Raw genomic sequence first — 14,636 nt, 5'->3', positions numbered from 1 at the left:
CAATTCTGCTAAACTGTGTATTCTTTAACACTGTGAAATATATTTGTCTTTGTTTTGTCTTTTGGTTGAAAGTAAATTTGTTCGGTTGCTGCCAATTCTGCTAAACTGTGTATTCTTTAACACTGTGAAATAGTATTTGTCTTTGTTTTGTCTTTTGGTTGAAAGTAAATTTATCCATTCAAGTTTCAATTTGCAGAAGAAGAAATAGTTTACTTTCGCAACACGAAACTTAAAATCGCAACGCGAAACCAAAATCGCAACGCGAAATGAAAATCGCAACGACAGAATCGCAACGCGAAACCAAAATCGCAACGACAAGATCGCAACGCGAAACCAAAATCGCATTGCGATTTTCATTTCGCGTTGCGATTCTTTCGTTGCGATTTTCATTTCGCATTGCGATTCTGTCGTTGCGATTTTCATTTCGCGTTGCGATTTTGGTTTCGCGTTGCGATTTTAAGTTTCGTGTTGCGAAAGTAAACTATTTCTTCTTCTGCAAATTGAAACTTGAATGGATAAATTTACTTCAACCAATAGACAAAACAAATACTAACTTCAGGGTATTAGTTTGAAACATATTTTTCTTTGTTATCTGATGCATTTTGTGAACTATGATAGAATAATGACTTGGGTGAATACAATGCAAGTTTGAAACATATTTGTCTTTGTTTTCACTGTTTAAATATCATGTCTGTTTATTTACTGATTTTTGTATTTAATTATTTAGCGGCCCGATAGAGTGGATGCTTTACGTCGGGTTATGCTTGCACGACGGAGTTCACGCATCAGACAGCGTGCACGTGCTATTAAGTCTCCGTACACCCCAATAGTGCGAAGACACCGCAAGAAGAAGCCCGACTCGCCTGTCATCCCTCAAGAGTCCACTCCTATCGTTGAAGAGGCCCCCCATATCATTCCTCGAGAGTCCCCTCCCACCGTTCAAGAGGCCACTGTCATCATTGAAGAGGTCCCTCCCACCATTCAAGAGCCCGATTCACATGGCGTCATATGTAGGCTTCTTGAGAAACCCTCTGTCGTGCCGGACATGATGGATTCAAGTTGGCTCTCGTATGAGTTACCGGCCAGTACCATACCGGTATCTGAAGAGGAGAGGGAACAACTACCGGACACAATTTTGGATAACACCCTTTGGGCTAAGACCGCAGTTGATTTTTATCTACATGAGCGGAGCAAGGGGTGTTTCACTGACATATGCAAGCTCACCGATGATATCTTTTTGTTGCTTGAACGGCCTTGGTGGGGCGTATTATTAGGGGTCGAAGACAATGGCTATTTCGATGGGGGGGTAAGTCTTATATTTTTCTTATATTTCAATTTGATTAATTTTTTTTTAAATTTATGTAAGTCACTAATATATGTCTTTTTTTGTAAAACAGCATATCGATGCGTGGGTGACACGTCTTCTAATAATAAGAAAACTTAAGAAAAATAAAAATATACGATATACAATAATGCCGACGTCTTTTCACGCCGTTCACTTGAAGAATGCACGAGATGAATCATTTGATTTGGGCAATGGACAAGCTAAACTTTATCCTGCATGGTGGGAGGTCGATAAGGTTAGTATTTATTTTAGATTGAGTTTAAAGGTTTTATGAAATAAGTGCGCAAATGAATGAATTATTACTTATGATTGCAGGTGTTTATCCCTGTTTTGGAACGTAAACATTGGATTCTCGTCGAGCTTCAGCTCCCATCCCTTAAGACAATAGTGTATGACAGCATGATAAATTACATATCATTGGCTGATTTAAGAGATGTTATTAAGGGATGGAGCTCTCATTTGGCTAAATTCTTGGATGCGATCAATTATTGGACTCGTTCTGGAAACAAGAAGCCAAAGAAGCTCAATATTACAGTTATTAGAGACGAGACCGCGCCACAACAAACGAGCGGAGCCAGAGGAGATTGTGGTCCTCTCGTATGCTTGGCGTTGGAGCGTTTGACGACGGGAAGCATCAAGTATCTACCTCCCACCGATAGAGATAAAGCTGCAGTAGGCTTGTGGTTTCGGCATTATATGGCTAAATCGATATATACGAGACGCTGCCTACCTGCATCCGCGTTATAAAAATTTCCATAAACAATTGGTAAGTTTATATACTTTTGGTTTGAAAATGTTTGGTTAAGTAACTAGAATTCAATAATTTGTAGAAAGTGTTGTCTGAACAAATGTTTGGTTTCTGCAGGTTAATCTCAGAAGTGAACTGCGTGAAAATGATGTCGAGCTGCAAAAGTTGATTCAATAGTTTAATTGATTGTTTTTTGATTGTTTAATTGATTTGTAAAAGTTGATTCAATAGTAGATGATCGGAAATAAGAATTATTGCTTATTTTTTGATTGTTTAATTGATTTGTAAAAGATGATTTGTAAAAGTTGATTTGTGTAATTGATGCGAACATAATTCTTATTTGTGCTTGTTTAATTGATTGAAATGTAATGGTTGATTTTGTTGATTTCAATCTGCATTATGTTGAAGGCAAAAATGACTATCGCAATGCGAAATGAAAATCGCAACGAGAGAATCGCAATGCGAAATGAAAATCGCAATGCGGAAATGAAAATCGCAATGCGTTTATAATTTCGCATTGCGATTATCTCGTTGCGATTTTCATTTCGCATTGCGATTTTCATTTCGCATTGCGATTCTTTCGTTGCGATTTTCATTTCGCATTGCGATTTTCATTTCGCATTGCGATTTCCATTTCGCATTGCGATTTTCATTTCGCATTGCGATGTTCATTTCGCATTGCGATTCTCTCGTTGCGATTTTCATTTCGCATTGCGATTTTCATTTCGCATTGCGATTCTCTCGTTGCGATTTTCATTTCCGCATTGCGATTTTCATGTTGGGATTTTCATTTCGCGTTGCGATTGTATTTTCCGTGTTGCGATAGTCAAATGCATGCCTAATAGTGATAACAACTGAATAACAAGAGTTGGTTAAGTCAAAATGGTTGGCCTGAGTCATTAATTCAACTGAAAATGTTAAAAGTTCACACATAAAATCCACATAATACAACGTTTGCATTTAAAAATCACCTAAGTTAACAGTCTCAAAAGGTGAAGCCAATCGTGATTGGGATTTTAAAGATGATTGCCTTTTGCTTGACACCATATGAGCTTTGGATTTTGATGAGGATCCATATTTTGGTAGAGGAAAAGATGATTTTGATGGCACTGGTGATCCACATGTCAACCTTGTATGACCACTTTCCTTGCACCGACTACATGTCGATCTCTTCTTCTCTTCACCCTTAGACGGTATACGATCGTGACTTTTTGGTCGGCCAGGTAGCCTTCTGTCCATGGCTGGTGGCAAAACTGTTTGTAAGTCATCTGGTATGTCCCACTCAGAAGGATGTGGAATAGGGTAGACAATCTCGGCATAAGTCTGTCGATAAACTTCTGTAGTGTAGCAATCCATAGCGTATGCGCTTGAATCATCTTGGTTTAAATGAAGAGCAACTTTTATAACATGGCCACACGGATAACCAGATGTTTGCCATTTCATACAACTACACGTCTTTGCATTTAGATCGACTAGCCCATTTAAGTTATTATCCAGTACTTGAAACAAAGTGTTTGAACATGGTTCAACTCTCCATGACGTTGACTTCACAACACGTTTCGTTATCTTTTTTTCAGTCCATGGTGTAACACGATGTTCCAATGTTCCTGTAAATTTAAATAAACAATACTTAGTAAAATATATAAATATGATAAGTTACGAATTCAAAGAAATAATACCTGCATGGTTTCTTTTCTTGTAGTACCACTGTTGAATAGAGGCTCGAAAAAACTCCATTAACATAGTAATGGGTAATTTCCGGGAATGACGACTTAGAGCGTTGATTGATTCTGCACTATTAGACGTCATGAAACCATATCTTGCTCCAAGTTGATGTACTCTTGACCATCTTTCAAACCCGACATCTTCTAGTGTTTGAGCACACTGAGGCAAAACACGTCTTAAACAATTTATATGCTTATTGAAATCCACTTCCCGATAAGCTTTTACAGCCTTCCAGTATGTCCATTTGTGCTTTTTTATACCAGCAGACCTTGATTTTAGATTTCTATACAAATGAACACCACAAAGTCCATGAAAAGCATCTGGGAAACACCTTCTAACAGCGTTGTCAATTGAGTTTGCCCTATCGGATATGATTGTCAGATTGCTAATAGGACCTATGCAATCCCTAAGATGCCCCATAAACCATGTCCATGAATCAGAGGTTTCAGATTTGCCAACCCCGTAAGCTATTGGCAATATCCCATTGTTAGCATCCATGGCTACTGCTAATAAGTTTACTCCAAGGTATCGACCTTTCAAATGTGCTCCGTCAACTATAATAACTGGGCGCATGCAAGTAATAAACGAACGAATCTACAAAATAATATACACAAGAAATATAATCATTTAAATGTGAAATGCATGTAACTAACAAAAATGAGTCAACAAAATTATATTGATTTACTAACCGTAGCACCAATGGCGATAAACAGCAACTCAAAGCGTCCATCTCTATCTGTTTTGATATGAGTTACCGACCCAGGATTTTTCAGCTTTAAATTGTGACAATAAGCCGGCAGTTGGGCAAACGATGCTTCTGGCGACCCCCTCAACAATTCCAAGGCATAACATTTGGCTCTCCAAGCTTGAGAATATGATATACTAATCTTGAACCGAGCATTCATGTCAGTCATAATTTCATGTCCCCGATATACCCTACCATTCAAAAACATTAACTCAGCCAGAAAACCACCCAACACCTTTTTGTTTGCCTGTCTATGGTGAGGAAAAACTTGGGTTCTTGAACATGTATGTTTATCAATAAAAGTCCTAACTTGAAACATTTTGCAATCTTTTATTCTCTTTGCAATCATACGCCACGTACAGTTTTTGTCAATCATACACCTTGTTTCGAAACGATCTTTGCTTGATTTGTTAACTTTTAGTTGATAGCCATCTTCCACACATTTTGTATACAAAGCTATCTTCAAGTCTTCCTTTGTATCAAAACAATCATCTTTCTTGACACGAATAACTTTTGTGTAACAATCAACTGCTTTCTTTGCCAACTCTTCTTCCGGTAACTGAAGTAATTCTGGCATATTCCAGTTATACTCCCGTGGCATTTTCTTTTCTTCGGGGACTTTTTCTTCTTCTTTTTCTTCTTCAGGATTATATGAATTACAGAATGGATGTTCAACATGTTCATTCACAGTCGTAACTTCCTCCTCATTATCATCAACAACATCTTCCTCGGCAACGGGTGTTTCATCATCAAAATTCGGGTATTGACCAATATTAAAATCATTACACACATGGTCTGTTTCTTCTTCTGAAACATCATCAAAATCCGTGTATTGACCAATATCAAAGTCCGGATATTGACCAAGACCAAATTTCGAATACTGACTAGTACTCATAATTTTTTCTGTTGGCTCATCATCGTCTAACTGGTCAATACGAAAACCGGAATTTGGTGCTGAAAGTTGATTGGGATTTGGATTAGAGAAAGGTTGTGGGTTTTGAGAAAAACTTAGTTGATTACTACCCGCTACTGACCCAACAATACTACTTCTAGGTTCAACAACATACAATGTAACATCATCTTGTGAAACACTAATGTAAGCAATGAATCGTTCAACATCTTCATTGTCGGTTAACAAATAAACTTTACCATTTCTCTGATAAGATAGCCTAAATCCACTTAGGGGCTCTAAATTCAATTTATTTGAAACACGTAGCATTAGAGTTTCATAAGTTAACTTTTGTAAAGACAATTTTAGTTGAAGATTCATGGGTAAAGGCATATATTGTAAAACACCATGAACATTATCCCATGACCCTCCAAAACACAAATCTATCCAAACATGATCAGATGATTTCATGGTTGTAAATTAATTTACTAAACAGACGAGCTGCGAAACTAAAACCTGTTGCCGGATTGGGAAGGATGTCGTTGGATATAGGAACGGATGTCGCCGGAGAGAGTGATAGATGGAGATGGAATGAGTTGCGATTTAGGGATTTAGTTTATGATTTCAGTGTTATATACCCAAAATTTCAGTGTTGTGATTTACAGATTCTCGTTGCGATTTACGGATTATCGTTGCGATTTACGGATACGCGTTGCGATTTACGGATTATCGTTGCGATTTACGGATACGCGTTGCGATTTACGGATACGCATTGCGATTTACGGATACGCGTTGCGATTTACGGATACACGTTGCGATTTACGGATACGCGTTGCGATTTTATGTATTATCGTTGCGATTTACGGATACGCGTTGCGATATACGGATACGCATTGCGATTTACCCATACGCGTTGCGATTTACGGATACACGTTGCGATTTACGGATACGCGTTGCGATTTATGTGTTCGCGTTGCGATTTTCATATTCGCGTTGCGATTATTGAAAATCGCAATGCGAATTTGTACTATCGCATCGCGATTTTCAAGAATCGCGTTGCGATTTTGGAAACTGATTTGCGATTCTGGGGATCGCGTTGCGATTTTTATTTCGCGTTGCGATTTTGTTGGTCATTTTGGCAAATCCAAAAAAAGTTGGTTAAAATCGTATATTATAACTTTTTTTTGGTCACTGAGGCGATTTTCTCTAAATATTATGTTGTAGTTAATTTGAATCATTTTGTTTCACTTGATTTTATGGTTTTTAACTTATATATGTTATGACTTGCTTTGAATATGACTTGTGATATAAAAAATTATTTTTTATTAAATATTTTTGGTATTTTTATTTAATTTTTTAAATAATTATAAAATCGTCCGGTTCTTCCGACCGGTCGGACCGGTTCGATCGGTTGAACCAGTGAACCGGTAGTATGACCGGTTCGTTAACCGATCCGGTTCTGAAAACCATGTGAATATTTATCGACTCGCTAAACTTGCTTGCCGACCAGACCTACTTTGCCATTCACCAGTAGAGGCGTAATGCCCATGCTATGAAGCTGCTGCTTAAATTATGCCAAGTCTGGGTGTAAAATTATGGGGTAAGTAACTCTCGTGGTAAAGGATCCATAAATCTTATATATATAATTTGGGTAAAAATAAAACTTTATGATGAATATAATTAATAAAATAAATAATTAATCGAGGAAAATTAAGATTTTAAGTTAACAAATAGGTCAAACTTGGATCCGCCTGCTTGCAATTTTTTTTGGGGATACACAGCTGAGTTTCCATTCCAAATGCTAAGAAATCTGTATTATTTTAGTGCATGCATGCAAGCCATGGCTTTTTATGATTCAATGCAAGGAAGAAGACTTAGACCTAACGCTTAAAGCAGTGAAGTGATTATGTCTCAAATCGAGCTAAGAGGGGTGACCTGTTGTTGGAGGGTAAAGACATGGCCGGCACAGCCATAAACAGGGTCTCTAACCCTAGCTAAAGCCTCATAACGGAGTGTAACCACCGCGTCGATGTGCCAGTATCCGCTGCAGCATCTTGGAATCATTGCTGGCAGTGGCACCGTAAACCTTGGGCACCGCAGCGAACTGAACCATTCCTTGGTCCGAGTCGAAATACGGTGCAAATATGCAACCTTTTTTCTGTCTTGACTTTCAGAAGTAGAAAACTGGGGGTCATTAATTACAGTTATTTTAATCGATATATATATATATATATATATATATATATATATATATATATATATATATATATATATATATATATATATATATATATATATATATATATATATACACATACATGTAAGATTAGATTATGAGTATTTGTTTGGCTTTATGTAGAGATTAATAGTATTAGCAGATTAAACATGTTTAGGTTGGATAGTATGTAAGAGTGAGAGAAAGTATGTGGTTGGTTTTGAAACTTTAAAGCCACGGCAACCAAGGCGCAAGGCAAAGTAGAAGGGAGAAGTGGAGTGGAGCAGCTGTCTTGTTTGCGTGATGCAATCACATAAACATGCCGGGCAGCCTCACCTGTCAGAATGCCATTCACAGTTTAGGACAAACATCCTATATCAACAGGGATTAAATCTTTAAGAAGCTGGGACGAGAATCTTTTGCATTCGATTTTCTCACTGGATGACGCTGCTCGTATTATTAGCATCCCACTATCTTTTAATCATCAAGGAGATGTTTTGTTTTGGATTGGTGAAGGTTCTGGTTGCTATACTGTCTGAAAGTATGTGGATTGGATAGTATGTAAGAGTGAGAGAAAGTATGTGGTTGGTTTTGAAACTTTATAGCCACGGCAAACCAAGGCGCAAGGCAAAGTAGAAGGGAGAAGTGGAGTGGAGCAGCTGTCTTGTTTGCGTGATGCAATCACATAAACATGCCGGGCAGCCTCACCTGTCAGAATGCCATTCACAGTTTAGGACAAACATCCTATATCAACAGGGATTAAATCTTTAAGAAGCTGGTACGAGAATCTTTTGCATTCGATTTTCTCACTGGATGACGCTGCTCGTATTATTAGCATCCCACTATCTTTTAATCATCAAGGAGATGTTTTGTTTTGGATTGGTGAAGGTTCTGGTTGCTATACTGTCTGAAGTGGGTACAAATTCCTAATCTCGTCTACTACAACAAATGCTCAGGTATCAAGTAATTATAAATTGCTTTGGAATATTCCTTGTTCCTCAAAAGTTAAAATCTTATTGTGGAAGTTCACTCTTAATTTTGCTCTTACCATGCAAAATCTGGTTATCAAACGCATTTCATCATCACCTCTGTGTCGTAGATGCATGTCTGGTATTGAGGATATTAATCATATTAGTAGGAATTGTTTCTATGCTATTAATGTTTGGGAAGCATTGGGTATTACTTGGGATGCTGCGGTAGACAGCGCAAGTTTATGTGACTGGATTTTTCACTTACTCAAATTTCATGACAAGGAAAAACAAATTTTAATTTGTACCAATTTGCGATGGAGATTGGTCTTAGATGCGTGATTCTTGAATGTGTTCGAAAGAAACCGAGCAATCGAAATTAAGTGGAAGCACAATCGATGTTCTTTCTCTCTCTATAACACCTGTCAATAATTATGGCAAATACAATAGCACAAAATATGTTTTTATAGCAATACTATCCAACCACAACGCAAATAAATAGAGACAACAGTATTTTTACGTGGAAAATCCTTCTAAATCAAGAGTAAAAACCACAGGACCAAGGATGGAGCTATAACTAGATATTGACAGGGGTCGAAATATTGATTTTTTTTAAAAAAAAATACAATGATTTATTGGGTATTTAAACATAAAATTTAGAAGATAATGTCTAATTTATCTAATATTTAAATTTATAATGACCTAAATTTACAACAAAATAGGTTTTTAACGATGTTTTTAAGCATAGCTAAAAACATTCTCTGCGCAAGTGAAAACATCGCAAGAAACGTCGCTAAAACCAGTGCTACAACAATTAGCGATGTTTGTGAAGAGAAAATGCCGCAAAAGGTCAAGCTCTATAGCCGCATTTTTCTTACAAATGCCGCAAAAGGTCAAGTTCTACAGCGGCGTTTATTTTTCAAACGCAACTAAAGGTCAAGCCCTACAGCGGCGTTTTTCTTATAAACGACGATAATTACCTTATCTTTAGTGACGTTTTTTTGTCAAACGCCGGAATCTTTACGCCATTAGTGGCGTTTCCATCACAAAATGCGGCAAAAGTACCTAACTTCAAGTGGCACAAATGCCACTATGGTTAACTGATTTCTTATATATCAATTTCTACTTTATATTACCCAAATTTAATATCCTGTAGTATTATCTAATAAATAAACTTAGGTGGTGTTTGTTTTCACTGTGCAACCTCTTCAAACCACTTATGTCTGCGTCGCGCAGACCACGCGCAGACGTTAGGCTTCGCAGACTGTTTGTTTTTTAGAAGACAAAAGCTCTTCAAACGTCTGCGCGAGCTCTTCTTGGTGCAGACTTGGTTTTATGTCTTCAAAGGTCTTCAAACATCTTCAAGAACAATTATAAAATATAGTTATTTATTAAAATAATTTTAAATAATTTAATAAGGTTATTTATTTTAAAATAATTTATTTTAAAATAATTTATTATAAAATAATTTATTTTAATTATTTTAAAAAAAATATTATAAAATAAATTATTTTAAAATAAATTATTATAAAATATGGATTGATTTATTTTAAAATAATTTATTTTAAATAATTTATTAGTATGGATTAATTTATTTTAAATAATTTATTAGTATGGATTGATTTATTTTAAATAATTTATTAGTATGGATTGATTTATTTTAAAATATGGATTGATTTATTATTGTAGTTGTATGTATTGATTTATTTTAAATAATTTATTAGTATGAATTGATTTATTTTAAAATATGGATTGATTTATTTTAAATAATTTATTAGTATGAATTGATTTATTTTAAATAATTTATTTGTATGGATTGATTGATTTATTTTAAAATATGGATTGATTTATTATTGTAGTTGTATGTATTGTTTTATTTTAAATAATTTATTAGTATGGATTGATTTATTTTAAATAATTTATTTGTATAGATTGATTGATTTATTTTAAAATATGGATTGATTTATTATTGTAGTTGTATGGATTGATTTATTTTAAATAATTTATTAGTATGGATTGATTTATTTTAAATAATTTATTTGTATGGATTGATTGATTTATTTTAAAAATATGGATTGATTTATTATTGTAGTTGTATGGATTGATTTATTTTAAATAATTTATTAGAATGAATTGATTTATTTTAAAATATGGATTGATTTATTTTAAATAATTTATTAGTATGGATTGATTGATTTTAAATAATTTATTTGTATGGATTGATTGATTTATTTTAAAATATGGATTGATTTATTATTGTAGTTGTATGAATTGATTTATTTTAAATAATTTATTAGTATAGATTGATTTATTTTAAATAATTTATTTGTATGGATTGATTGATTTATTTTAAAATATGGATTGATTTATTATTATAGTTGTATGGATTGATTTATTTTAAATAATTTATTAGTATGGATTGATTTATTTTAAAATATGGATTGATTTATTTTAAATAATTTATTAGTATGAATTGCTTTATTTTAAATAATTTATTTGTATGGATTGATTAATTTATTTTAAAATATGAATTGATTGATTTATTTTAAATTATGGATTGATTTATTATTGTAGTTGTATGGATTGATTTATTTTAAATAATTTATTAGTATGGATTGCTTTATTTTAAAATATGGATTGATTTATTTTATATAATTTATTAGTATGGACTGATTTATTTTAAAATATAGATTGATTTATTTTAAATAATTTATTATTGTAGTTGTATGGATTATTTAAATTTCAGTATTGTAAAACTAAAATTATTTAAATCTCAGTATTGCAAAACTCTTTTAAATTTAAAAAATCAGTTTATTTATATTTCAGTTCATTTTAGCAGTCTGCAAACGTTAAAAAACAAACAGTCTTCTTCTTGCAGACTGCAGACTTTTGGTCCACCTCTTCTGCTGCAGATGCCTGCAGATGTGGTCCGCAGACTGCAGACATTTTACCTCTGCAAAAACAAACACCACCTTAGAATTTAGTCTAAGTTCTTTCTCTTCCAATTAAAAAAAACATTGTTCACCATAATAAAAAAAACATTCTTCTAGTGGCAATTTTGAGCATTGATCTGCAACTTCAGTTGATTCTTTTCATGAGGAAAACACCTTCAATTCAAACAACAGTTAATCAGATAAACAAGTTTAAGGAACTGCGTTTTAAAAAAATGAGCCTAATGAATACTATCACCTTGTCACCATCATCCTTCAAACCAAGAATAGTCAAGCTTGAAAAGTTGAGCACAAGGAGTACAGTAACTTGATATAAAGCCTGAAATGAAACTTGAAAACATTATAAGACATAGAATCATTGTATTATATTCTCAGATTGTCCGCGTTAACAATTCTCGGTCAAATAATATTGCAAAACACAAGCTAAGACAAGTATAATGTTAATGGATCGACTAGAACTAAAAGTAAAAAATGCATGTGTTTTTCTTTCGCTTTTATTTGCTTATAAGCCTTATAAGTAAATAGAAATGAGAATCAGACCAAGAAAAAAATGATACTGGAGAGCTCTTGTGGCATTGCCTAATGGAGTTGGAGACATTTTCGCTATTCCATTTCAAGTGAGGTTTGGTATTGGGGACAATAGAGCTGAATTTTTAGCAACGAAGAGATTTACTAAGAATGTCATGGGGACTGATAAATGAATATATGTTTTCTTTATAAACCAGTAAATCCGGATCTTAAGAAGGTCATGGAGATTCAAGTTCACTAGTTGCCAATAAGATTTTTGTGAATGCTTTTGAAGAATGTCATCAAATTGCAATGGAATCAACATTACAACATACAACTACTTTTTCATTATGCTCAATATCCAGATTTCATATGCAATTTTTGCAAAAGTATGCTTTATCATTCAAGAGAATAGAATACTAACCACTTCAAGATGGCTGCCAATGCTCAGGGTGGTGAATCGATATATTGAGCAGATTTTAGTTTGGGTTTCTAAACGCCCGTTTGGCTGAAATGTAAACAGGCAAAGGAACTTGTTATCACATCCAATTAGATAATTATGAACATATGTTCGGATTTATTTATAAAGAGAGCGCTTACTGTCAGCAACATAAATGAAGGAGACTTAAATGGATACCCAACAGGCAATTGGATCCTTCCATGATAAATTCCTCCTTCAAATTCAGAATCCCTGGGACCCCTAATTGCAAATTGTCATTCGAATATATTCTCCTGAAAACCAATCCAAATGAAAAGAAAACCCAATTTATCATGAAGATCCACAATAGTCTCGTAAATCAACGAACAATTTGCCTCCTAATTGAACAAGAAACCAAAAAAATCTCAAAAATCATCAAATAACTCCACATTCCATCCAGGACCTAAATAATCAAATCGGAACTAAAAAAGAAGCCCTAAATCTTGAAATTTGAGGGGAAAGAAAAAAAATACCTTGAGAGGGAGGTTCATGAAATCATCAGAAGGATTCAATCAGCCATTGAATCACGATCTGATAGAATATCAAAACTTGGAGAAAACTTTGAGAAAAAATGAAGGAAAAAATGAGAGCTGCAGAAATTTTTGAGAAAAAGTGAAGGAAAAAAAGAGCGGCAGAAACCTAAAAATGAAAAAAATGGGAGTTGGGAGATATCAAAATTCTTAAAAGGTCACTAAAGTATTGATAAATTGTGGTGTTTATTTAAAAATGTCACTAAAATGCTAATTACGGTGTTTATTTAGGAAATGCCACTAAAATATTGACAAAATGTGGCGTTTAAGAAAAAACGCCACTATATATGCTATCTATTGCAACGTTTGACAAAAACACCACTAAAGGTTCTGGGACGATAAAAAACTCAGAAATTACGATGTTTGTAAATACAAACGCCACTAAAACATTGATAAAGTGCGGCGTTTGGTTAAAAACACCACTAAAGTATGGGTCTTTAGCATATTTTTATTAAAACGTCGCTAATGTTATTATCTTGTGTTGTTTTGGCTGTAAACACCGCAATTTGTGTAAAGTATGCGGTGTTTACTCTCAAAACGCTTCTAAGAGCCTATTTTGTTGTAGTGCAAAATACTATTAGATCGAAATCTATTGAACATAAATTTTTTTATAGGGGTCGGGGCCCAAAAGGGCCCCAAGTGAGCTCTGCCCCTGCACGAGGCTTTGGAGTCCGATAAAAAACTCCACTATCAACAAATGTTCAGTTACAATATCACAAAATCAAGCCTATAACAAGCCTACAACTCCAAAAAGGCTAACAACTAGTAATCTTTAGTGAAAGATATAAAAATGGGAGAACATCACAAAAAACACAACATGCTGAAAAATGGGTATTTTCAACGCTACAAGACTCGGATGAAAAATCCCGTAACACCCTCATCCAGTCCAACCTAGAGGGCACATGGATTATGATGCCACATGGGATCACTGAAATGGTCGACCCAAAAGTTTATTTCAAACGTTTATACACATCGAAACATTCTTCATATCATAAACAAAAATCATGATTAAGTTTACGAAATATGGGAGTCTCTCAAACACGTACAAATACAACCATTGAGTTTAAAACAAAATAAAGTTATGACTAGAATAAATACAAGGTCTACACAAATACATGCCCTTAAATGACTTAAGTCATACTCTAAGAAAAGTTCGGTCTGGAATATATATGTACGATAGGCTTCTTGTCGATCCCCTATAGACCTGCACATAGAAACATATTACAAACGCTGAGCTCATAAGCTCAATGCCACGAAAATGACTATGCAATACTACATACATCCATTTCTTGAACATGCCGGTACGAAAAGTCATGAATATGTACAAGAAACTCAACAAACATGTGATAGACCTAGTAATGTGGTCGGAGGAATTTTACTTGTATCTCAGACAACACATTGGCCTATCTTGAGACTGAACAGTCTCAGGGTAAGAGCCAAAATTTTACGTGCATAGAAACTTATCTCTCTTATCTATCCCACCTACCCGAGAGTTTTCAGGGTAAAGACCAAAATTTCAAGTGCATCGGAAGCTC

Source organism: Hibiscus syriacus, unplaced genomic scaffold (genome assembly GCF_006381635.1).
Source record: "Hibiscus syriacus cultivar Baekdansim isolate YM2019G1 unplaced genomic scaffold, ASM638163v2 tig00000764_pilon, whole genome shotgun sequence".
Lineage (NCBI taxonomy): Eukaryota > Viridiplantae > Streptophyta > Magnoliopsida > Malvales > Malvaceae > Hibiscus > Hibiscus syriacus.
Note: the sequence above shows the minus strand (reverse complement) of the source record.